This window comes from Lutra lutra, chromosome 13, assembly GCF_902655055.1.
Source record: "Lutra lutra chromosome 13, mLutLut1.2, whole genome shotgun sequence".
NCBI classification, from domain to species: domain Eukaryota; kingdom Metazoa; phylum Chordata; class Mammalia; order Carnivora; family Mustelidae; genus Lutra; species Lutra lutra.
The window spans coordinates 28531004-28540814 of NC_062290.1; positions in this window are offsets into that span (position 1 = coordinate 28531004).

Sequence of the window (9811 nt, forward strand, 5' to 3'; positions counted from 1 at the left end):
TGAGAGAGAGACAGAGCATGAGCATGAGTATGAGCCGAGGGGAGAAGACAGAGGGAGAAGCAGACCGTCCGCTGGGCAGGAAGCCCAACACGGGACTTGATCTCAAGGACCCTGGGATCATGATCTGAGCTGAAGGCAGACTCTTAACCTACTAAACCACCCAGGCACCCCAAGTATGGAACTTCTTAGGGAGAATATTAATGTCTTTTCTTCTGTCCAGTTTTCCACTTCTGTCGATTTCTTACCCATGTGGCTGCAAATGAGCACATCCTACAATATAAATTTCATCTTCCTCTGCAGATATTGTAGGAGGCATTAATTGCAGACATATGGATACCCAGAAAAGTCCACTGATCTTACACATATAAATAGATCCTATAAAAAGTAGTTCAAATCAAGCACCCATTGATCTGGGGGGCCTGTGATTGAAGAGTGCTGACCACTATCACATACTGCAAGTGGTCCCTTAACAAGTGTGGAACAGAAGAGCACTTCGCTGCCTGGTCATAAAACTAGCAAACTGCAAAATGAAGATAAATCTAGAAAACATTGGGTGTAATGGCACTTTCCATTTGTATATATGTACATGTGTGAGAGTGATGCTTATTTTTAATCTTGAAAAATAATTGACATACTGCTCCCTAAAATAAGAAGTTCATACTCATGTTATTTTAGAGAGAAAGCAGAAAAAGGAAACCGAGATCCTGTTATGTAGAGCAGAAGTCACAAACTGGCTGTCCACAAACCAAATAAATAGAGTGTGTGGATGTGTTTTTCTTGGCTCACCCAGTTTTCACCCACATAGAATTTTTAACATGCATTCATTGCTATCCTTCAAAAATAAGACTAGTTTGAATCAAAATTCAGATTCCCAAATTCTCTTGGAATATCAAAATCTCTGGCAGTTCCAAAGCAATTCTATATTTCACATGAAAGCAGCTGCTTTCTCCTTTGGACGTACTTCCTAGCATGTCAGTCTCCACCCCCTAATGCTACTGTGGAAGGCAGGTTATCATGCATTACTTCATTCCTTCTTGCTTCTTTCATTCACAATGCTTGTCTGGTCCCTGCAAACCTTCAAGGTAGTCAGAAGGGAATAAACCAAGGTATGAGGAACAAGACTTCATCACTTAATTTCCTTTTATAAGCCAGAATGCCCAAAGTCACTGGAAAACTGGAAGATGCTCCAGAAGAAAATTCATTCCCTGGACAGTAAGTTAGAGACACACAGCCCTTTTGAAATTCCCAGTGTGCACCAGAATAGCAAACTGTCTAGGAAGTCACATGATAATGTAAACTTGCCTGGCTTTGGTTAGAAAATTGGTTAAGGGACCATTGGAGGTTTTAAAGAGTAGAGGAACTTGGTTAGAGTTATGCATTGGCAAGCTAAATTTGCTAACAGTGCAATTTCCCTAAAAAAGAAGGGTTATCATAAATTAAAGTAGCACCATCCATATCCTCCATGATTTTCCACTCGGTCTTACACAGGTATCCTGCTCTGAGTATCTTGTTCCCTTCTCGATAAATGGACAATTGCTATAACTTCCTGTGCAGATACATGGGAGGATTAAGTGAGAAGATGCATGCCATAAGTAAATCTGAGCTATTTCTACTCTTATCTTTTTTTTTCTCCATACCCTTATTATCTGTAGGTTCATAAATTTCCATAAGCTGTGGATAGAATCATGGGGAGTTCCCCACTTCCTGTGCAATAGACACATTATGTAGGAAATCCTACTTCACTTTTCTCTGCCAGTTGAAACTTTATGTCCTCTGGAATGCATCTGTAGGACTTCCTAGGTTGAAATACTAATTTCACTGTTTGGACTTAGAGATTTTTTTGTCTTTCTCAGGGAAGGAGGTATGGAAAGAGAGGGGAAAGAAAAAGCAAAGAAGGGAAAGGTAGGACAAATAAATTGTGTTCTCCCAAGACATAGCAATGAAAAGAAGGCAATGTGGCAACTTAATGGTAGTCACAAGAAACTGAAGTTTTTTGAATTGGTTCAGTTGTTTCCCAGAAATGAGAAATGTTATGTCAAGCCACAAAATTAGAAGTTTATAGCCGAGAATTCAGCCAAAAGAGTAAGCAGTTTCCCATGAGTCCAAGGGTTGTCTACTATAGTTACATTCAAACTGTTTCTCTGCTTTCACATGGTTTTCTATCTATACTACAGCAGAAGATTCTCCAGTGTGTCCTCCTATAAGTGTTTGGATCTTCCACTTCTGAAGTCAACTGAATCAGTACATAGGAAATGTTACCATAAAAACCATCACTAAGTCAGGGTGCCTGGGTGGCTCAAATGGTTGAACATCTGACTCTTGATTTCAGCTCAGCTCATAATTTCAGGGTTGTGAGATTGAGCCCTGTGTCAGGCTCTGAACCCAGTATGGAGTCTTCTTGTCCCTCTTCCTCTGGTCCCTCTCTCTCCATCTCAAATAAATAAATAAAATCTACAAAAAAAAAAAATCACTGAGGGTGGGAGGCTTGGTGTGAAGGGCACAGATGACATACTCTGAGCTATGATGAGGCAACTGGAACAATCTCAGGAGGCAGTCCCCTAAGTCCACATCAATTTCAAAAATATTAAGATCCTATGATAATCCAGTCACCAGGCTATGGAGGGGAAACAATAAAAAACAAAGAAGGCTATGTTCACCACGCCTCCTGTGGGGAGCTCATGGTCCAGACAAGGAGGCAAACAATTCCACAGTTAAGTAAAATGCCAATGAAATGGCAACTTTGGCTAGTACTCAGAAGGAAAGGTGTGTGGTAGTTTGAACATGTGTGACGGGGGCTGTGGCCTCATCTTGAAGATCAGAGAAAGCGTATTCCTAAGGGAGTGAAGTGTAGAAGATGACTAGAGTTAACCATACGAAAAAAGGTCAGGAACACATTTTCAGGTTCTATTTACACAAGCCTTATGGCAAAGACATCATGAATATTCAAGAACCGGAAAAAAATACAGCGTAGTTGAAAGTAATAGAGAAGATCCAAATTGAAGCACAGAGAGAAATCAGTGGAAAGAACAGAACAAAGCATAAGAGATGTAGGAACCCAATCAAATGCAGTAGCAAAGCTGCAATGTGAGTTCCAGAAAAAGAGAAGAGACAGATTGGGGCAGAAGCAATGTTTGAAAAAAAAGATCTTCATGAACATTCCAGAAGGGATGAAATACCTCAACCCACAGATTCCAAAAGTTCAGCAAATCCCAAAAGTGGTCATTGGATAAATACATCATGATACATTCATATGATGAAATTCTATTTAACAATAAAAACAAATCAACTTTTGGTCCATACAACAACATGGAAGAATCTCAAAAACATTACAAGTGAAAGAAGCCAGTCACAAAAGGCCACAGATCGTACGACCCCATTTACAGGATATTCTGAAAAAGACAAAAGTCTAGTGATAGAGATCTGATCAGTGGTCATTGAGGCCTCAGGGGTAGAATATTGACTAGAAAAGGGTATGAGGGAAATTGGGGAGTGATGGACTTTCTGAAATTAATAACACCAGGATAAGAATAGGCTATGAAACAGTATGACTGGTAGGATGGTGATTTTGTGATATTAATAATAGTAAGTTCTAGAAGGAAATATGCATAATCAAGTCATCAAGAATTAGCTACTGCTCCATTTGTGTCTGCTTTTAATTCTGTTATTTATACTTTTCTTTAACTGCTACATTTTCTACAATGAGAACACAATTATTATAAGTTAGGGAAGAGATTGTTTTTGAAAGCAACAATTATTTCTGATTTTCAATGTTCTCTACAAAAAAGCATTTTTCTTTTATCTTTAAAATTCTATATTCTTAATTCACACACACAAACACACATGAAATGCCACCTTGTATTTGAAAATGTCTGTGACTTAATAGTCACTACCTCTAAGCTTGCAGAAGTCTAAGCTGTGTTATTCACTCAATCGCCAAATAAAGTGAATTTCCAACATGGTGTTTGCATTGCTAACTTCCATCTACTTGCAAGATTTTCCAAGTGGAAAGGGCAAAGGGAGCTTTCAGGAATACGTGTAGTCTACCACATCTGCTCACGTGGCCCCAGCCCCTTGTAGATGGCCCAGTGACAGCAATGAGTGCTGCACCCCCCCATATTTGGTGGGACAAGATGATGGCCCTGTGGCTCAGCGAGGCTACAGTATGACAGACTAACTACTTAGAAAAGACCTTCTTGCATGTTACCTAACGCTGTCACCTGTTGATTTAAGAACACACATTCACGCTGCCTTGTCTTACCCACTACATCGTATCAATTTGCTGCATCTCAGCAGAGGAAAAGAAAAAAAAAAGAACCCAAACCACTGACTATCCCCAACTAGGTCAAACCCTCAAAGCTCCACATCTGCTAAATTGGGATGGATTAAGTTTGTAAACCACTAACACCTCATTTTCTGCTATTTTATAATGAATTTTTAATTACATAAGAAAGAAGTGAAATCATTCTCCCCTTAAACATTAGAATGTTTACTCAAAAGGAACTTTTGGCCACCTTCCCCAATTTCAGTCCCTCCCACCCTCTCATAGATGGTGTGGGGTTTGGAGTTCAGGTATATATATTTATACAAATGTAAATTTATAAAAATATAAATGTATATCTCTATGGAGGACAGAATGGAAAATATAACATTGCCTTGCACTTTGTAAGAATTTTTCTTTTTCTTCTTCTCTCTCTCTCTCTTTACACAAATGGTTTCATCCTGTAGTTATCATTCTGCAACTTGTTCATTTGCTTCTTTTTTGAGCTCTATGCCAGGCTGGTAATTTATTTTAACTGCTGCATCCAGTTTCATCATATAAATACACCACATTTTATTTACCCATTCCCCTGCTGATAGACATTTAGGTTACTCCAATTTTCACCATTGCAAATAAAGCTGCAATGAGTGTAATCGTATCTGACAGTCTGTGTATATGTGTTCCTCCCCCACCCCAGTCATGGCCAAGACCATTGTCTCCACAGTGAAATGTCAGGAAGTTTGAAAATCCAGTGACATGGTGTCCAAGTCTTGGTTCTCACATGATCTGGACCTTGGTGAAGCAAGGCTCTGGAGAGGTCGGGGCGGCGGGGGGTCTGGTGGCCGTGATTCCCGACAGACTGTCCCTGTGGGTGGGGCAGACAATCTAATGGGGAAATAGCCACCACTAGACCCCAACTAGCTCAAACTCAGACTTGGGCCCATTTACAGATTCAAATGAACTTTTCGTTGTTCCCCCTAAAACCAGCAATCCCACCTAACGGTGTTTGGCCTTTAACATTCTCTCCACATCACTCCGGCTGAGGAGGGCGCCACTGACTCTTAACCTTTTAAAGGGGCTTTTGGAGGAGGGGAGGAATTACTCAGGGAGTTTCTGCTGGAGATAGGAGTGACTTCCAAAACCGAACAGGCAGGAGGGCCGTCTGCCCAGTCTCTTCCACACTCGCTGTTTGTACCCTGCGAATACAATCCGTCCCTGTTCCCGGTCCCTCTGCCATTTGAGAGTCATGAAGTCATCACAGCTGTGACTGCAGCCGCCCAGGAGGCCCTGGAACAAGCCTGCCCGGAGCCCATCCCCCGCAGGCCGGAAACGTGCTCTCCTGCAGCTCCAACACTGCCCTGGCGGAATGCGAAGTCCCAGCCAACAGCCAGGAGCCTGGTGTCGGTGGGGCGGCCACGGGGAGAAGCAGATTCACACCCAGTGACCAGGACGGGCCTGTCTGGGATGTCTGGGAACCGGCATCATGTCTCTGGGCCTCCTGGGGCCAGGCCCACAGATCCAGGCCATTTCACATTTGGAATGTGTAAGAGGGATGGCCTCCTACGTGCCCCCTTGGTGTCAAACACAGCTCCACTCAATCAACCCTCTGGGAGGCCTGGGGGCAGAATCAAGGAGCAAAGGACTAGAGAGCCTCACAAGTATGGTTTGGGCATGGCGGCCATCTGAGGCCTGGCCTCCTGCTCGGTCTGCACCAGTGGAAAAAGCTACGTAAGTGCCAAGTCACAGGAGAGCGAGTCATGGCCCAGAGCTTTACAATCTGTTTCATGAGCTCTTCCTCCCAGCGTGCCAGGCAGCAGAATTTCTGCATTAGTGCCCCAGCAGATGTGAGCATGTGCGCCGGGGGGGCTTCCTGCCCCGGGGGAGCACCAAGGCCTCTGAGGCAAGCAGGTGGCAGCCCCAAGAATCCTGGGAGGGCTCAGGAATCGATTTAGTGCATTCTGATATTTAAATGGCCTTCCCTGTTATCTCAGCTGGGGGAGTCCCTAAGGTGGTTTGAGGACAGCTTTAAACTCAGGTCCTCATCCTGATGCTAAAAACAGGGTCTGCCTCTCCTGGATGCCCCGCTGCCTTTCTCTGGGACCAGACTGGTTGTGAAGAGCAGCAAAGGGCACTCTGTCCTTGGGGAGAGACTGTCTTCATGGAGGCTGGAGAGAGGACCAGGGGAAGGCAGAGGTCGGACACAGAGAAGGGAGCAGGAGAGTCACCAGGAAGACTGAGCAGCCCAGGTGGGGGGCTCCCAGAGGCTGGGGGTTAAGGATTCAGTGTTTCCTGCTGACAGAACTCCTTGGAGATGCTTCCCAGTGCCCCCATCCATCTCTCCTCTGATATCAATTTCCTTCCTGCCCCTGCCAGGAGCTTTCTTTACTACCAACCACAGCGGCTATGCCCGCCACTACCCTCCCAGACATGCTGGGCAGCTCTGTTTCTCATTCTCTGCCCTGGGTTCTTTGGAAACTAAGGTTGTTATCAAGACGGGCATTGAAAACAAGGAGGGAAGGTCCATCTGCATCTGTGGACCTCAGCTCCGCTCTTACCAGGATTTCCTTCCCTCTTCCTAAATCTGGAACTTTGTGGGTTCTCCACCCAACCCCTCTAGCACCTGGACTTCTTAAGGAAAGGCAAAAGAGGAAAGAAAGATTTTTGAGAAAAAGCACACTGAAACCATTTTCTGCCAGTTCAACACAGCAGTCTGGGGCTGGAGGGAGAAGATGGGCACCACACTATCATCTCGAATGCCAGTCCCGTGGAACCCACCAGAGACTGGACCCACTTGTGGAGGTTTTGCTTTACCATACACTCAGGAATAAGAGCCAGAAGTCAAGAACGAGGCCGCATCTTCATAAAGTGGGTTTTGTGGCTCCATTCCTTTCACCCTCTTGACCGGCAAATCACCCAGGACAACAGAAAGCCCAAAAGGCAACAAGCAGACTTCACAAAAGAAGGAACCCTGCTTATGGAGACCTCGCTTCCTGTAATCTGGGCCTCCCCTGAAGAGCAGGAAAGTGTTGCCTTTCATCTCTGAATTGCATCTTTGGGATCATGACACACAGGTTTCCTTGGATTCCTAAAATTTGACTTAAAGACTTAAGAACAGACTAGACCATGTCTTGTGCATCCTGACCATTTTCTCAGGACGATCAGCAGTCCCAGGTATGGTCAGAGCCCTACTCTTGCACCAAACAGCTCTGCAGTAAGCATGGCACCATCTAGGCCTGGAGACAAATCCATAGCCCAAGACACCATGAGTTTTTTGAAGAGAGAGGATCTATTCTAAACTCTTCCAGGCTTTCTTTCCAATGGAAGAATGTTATGTGCCCCAGGGTAGCAACTCAAAGGCTAATTCTTTTCACATCCCTAAAAGTGTTGATTTCCCTGGCATGCCTTATGCTCCTGGATTCTAGGTAAACAAAATGCTTCCTGTGAATTCCCTGGAGCTGTATTGAATCAACTCAAGGAAGGAGGCGTGTGTATGGGCAGATAGAGACAGGAAAGAGAGTACATACAGGGCCTGTGATCCCTGCCCTTGGAGACCTGTCTCCTTCAGGAGGTGGCCTTGGACATGCAACTTGAGCCAAGTGGGATTCAGAACCCCTAAGTCATGTGCAGTGCCCAGCATTGAGGCACACTTTCCAAGACGTACCAAGCAGAATGAATATTTTATGCCCCTAAGATACCTACACCCCTCCCCCGCCATCTTCTTGGGCCTGGGGAATATTACATTGGGTTTTTTAGAAAGTAGCATTTAGAAATACAAGAATTTTCATTTCACCTTTATCTTCAAGACACTGGCCTGAGGACTCCTAAGAAGCTCGTTGGACAGGAAAGAAAGAGGGGGTGGTTGTAGCTCTCTCTGTCTTTGCTTTATCTCATAAATTGGTGTTTTGAATAGGATTATATTTGAACTAAAGTTTTATTTCAAAAAAAAAACCCAAAACATTGCAAATTCTTTCTCCATTCTATGGAATAAAATTAATGTTTAATGCCTCCTATATGCCAGGTGGGACTATAAACTATGTAGTTCTCTCAAGGTGTCTATGGGCTTGGGAGGTAAGAACATGAATAAATTCAGATTATCACAGTCTCAGGAGATAAGGGGAAGACCTTTCTTCAGGTTCTCACAATCTGGAGCCTTCCCCACTCACTGAGGGTTGACAAGCAAATATCAAGAACCCTGTATTTTGTGGTCTGGGAAGTGACCGTTAGTCTCTGCTACATAATACTGAGTTTCATGAAGTTCCCAGGATGCAGCCCGGGCAGCAGACCCAGTGGGATGCTGTGTTCGGCGTCTTGCTTCACCAGACAAGACTCAGTCGTTTTTGCCTTATTTAGAAATAGACTTGTTTTATTATGACACAGACCGTTTGTTAGCACAGAGAGAGACAGAGAGGCTCACAATGTTTGAGTCCCTTATCTCGCATTGTTTATGTTCTTAAAATAATTTAATTAGTTTAATAAACAAAAGCATTTTCAATTCATAAACAAAAAGAACTCAGAAAAATCAAATGTTCCAAATGGCAAAAAGAAAAACCCAATTATTCTAAGACCTTCTCTTACTCCCTGGTTTGCATATTCCTGCAAGCCTCATCCCTGACAGCCAGTGGGACGGACTTGGAAGATTTGTGTTTAATTCCTCATTTTGGTAGGTCATGGAAGCCTTCTGGAAGGATCAATATTTAAACTGACAGTGAATGCCACATCTGTGTCTCTTTTCTTAAATGACTGCCTAAGAAGTTAAAATGGAAAGAAGAGGCAAATACAAAGCTAATAATTTATAATGTTCTTTTAAATTCATGGATTGATTCCATTTTTCAAACAAGTGGAATTTAAAACTCTAAGACTGAAGGAGGATTTCTGGAACAGCGAAAGGAATGAAGGGGCTCTAGAACCCTGAGTTTACATTATCAGCACAAGCTGACTATATCATTTTAATCTTTGATTGCATCTTATTAATATTTCTGACTTTTTAATTATTCTAACTTCTTGAACCCATAAACGACTAGGGATCGTCTCAAAATATATTCATTATCTTTAATTTATCTTTAATTTATGTGCATGTATTTCATAAATGTAATTTATGAGTTATGGGTATAAATGTAAATCAGTGGAATATAAATTGAGGACAAAAGTGGTATCTACAAGTAGTTATGTATTTTTCATAACTGATATTAGCTAACTTCATTTAAACATCAATTATATGCTAGTCACATACTCAAGAACTTCATGTAGATTATCTCTTTCTTAATCTCCATGAACACATGAGGTGGATACAACTGCTCCTTCCACTTTAAACACAAAGAAACTGAGATTAAGAGTTTGACCAACAAACTAGCTGGAAAACAGGGAAGCCAGCCTTAAAATCCAGCTTTTCTGATTCCAAAGGCTCAGGACTGACTCTGGTTCTCCTGGGAGGAAGTGAAGAGCTATCATGGAGATCTGATGATTGTGTTGTTGTTGTTGTTGTTGTTGTTGTTGTTGTTCTTATTGCAATGGCTTTTAGCAAAGCCAGATGAATTGCCATTGTTTCTGATGTAT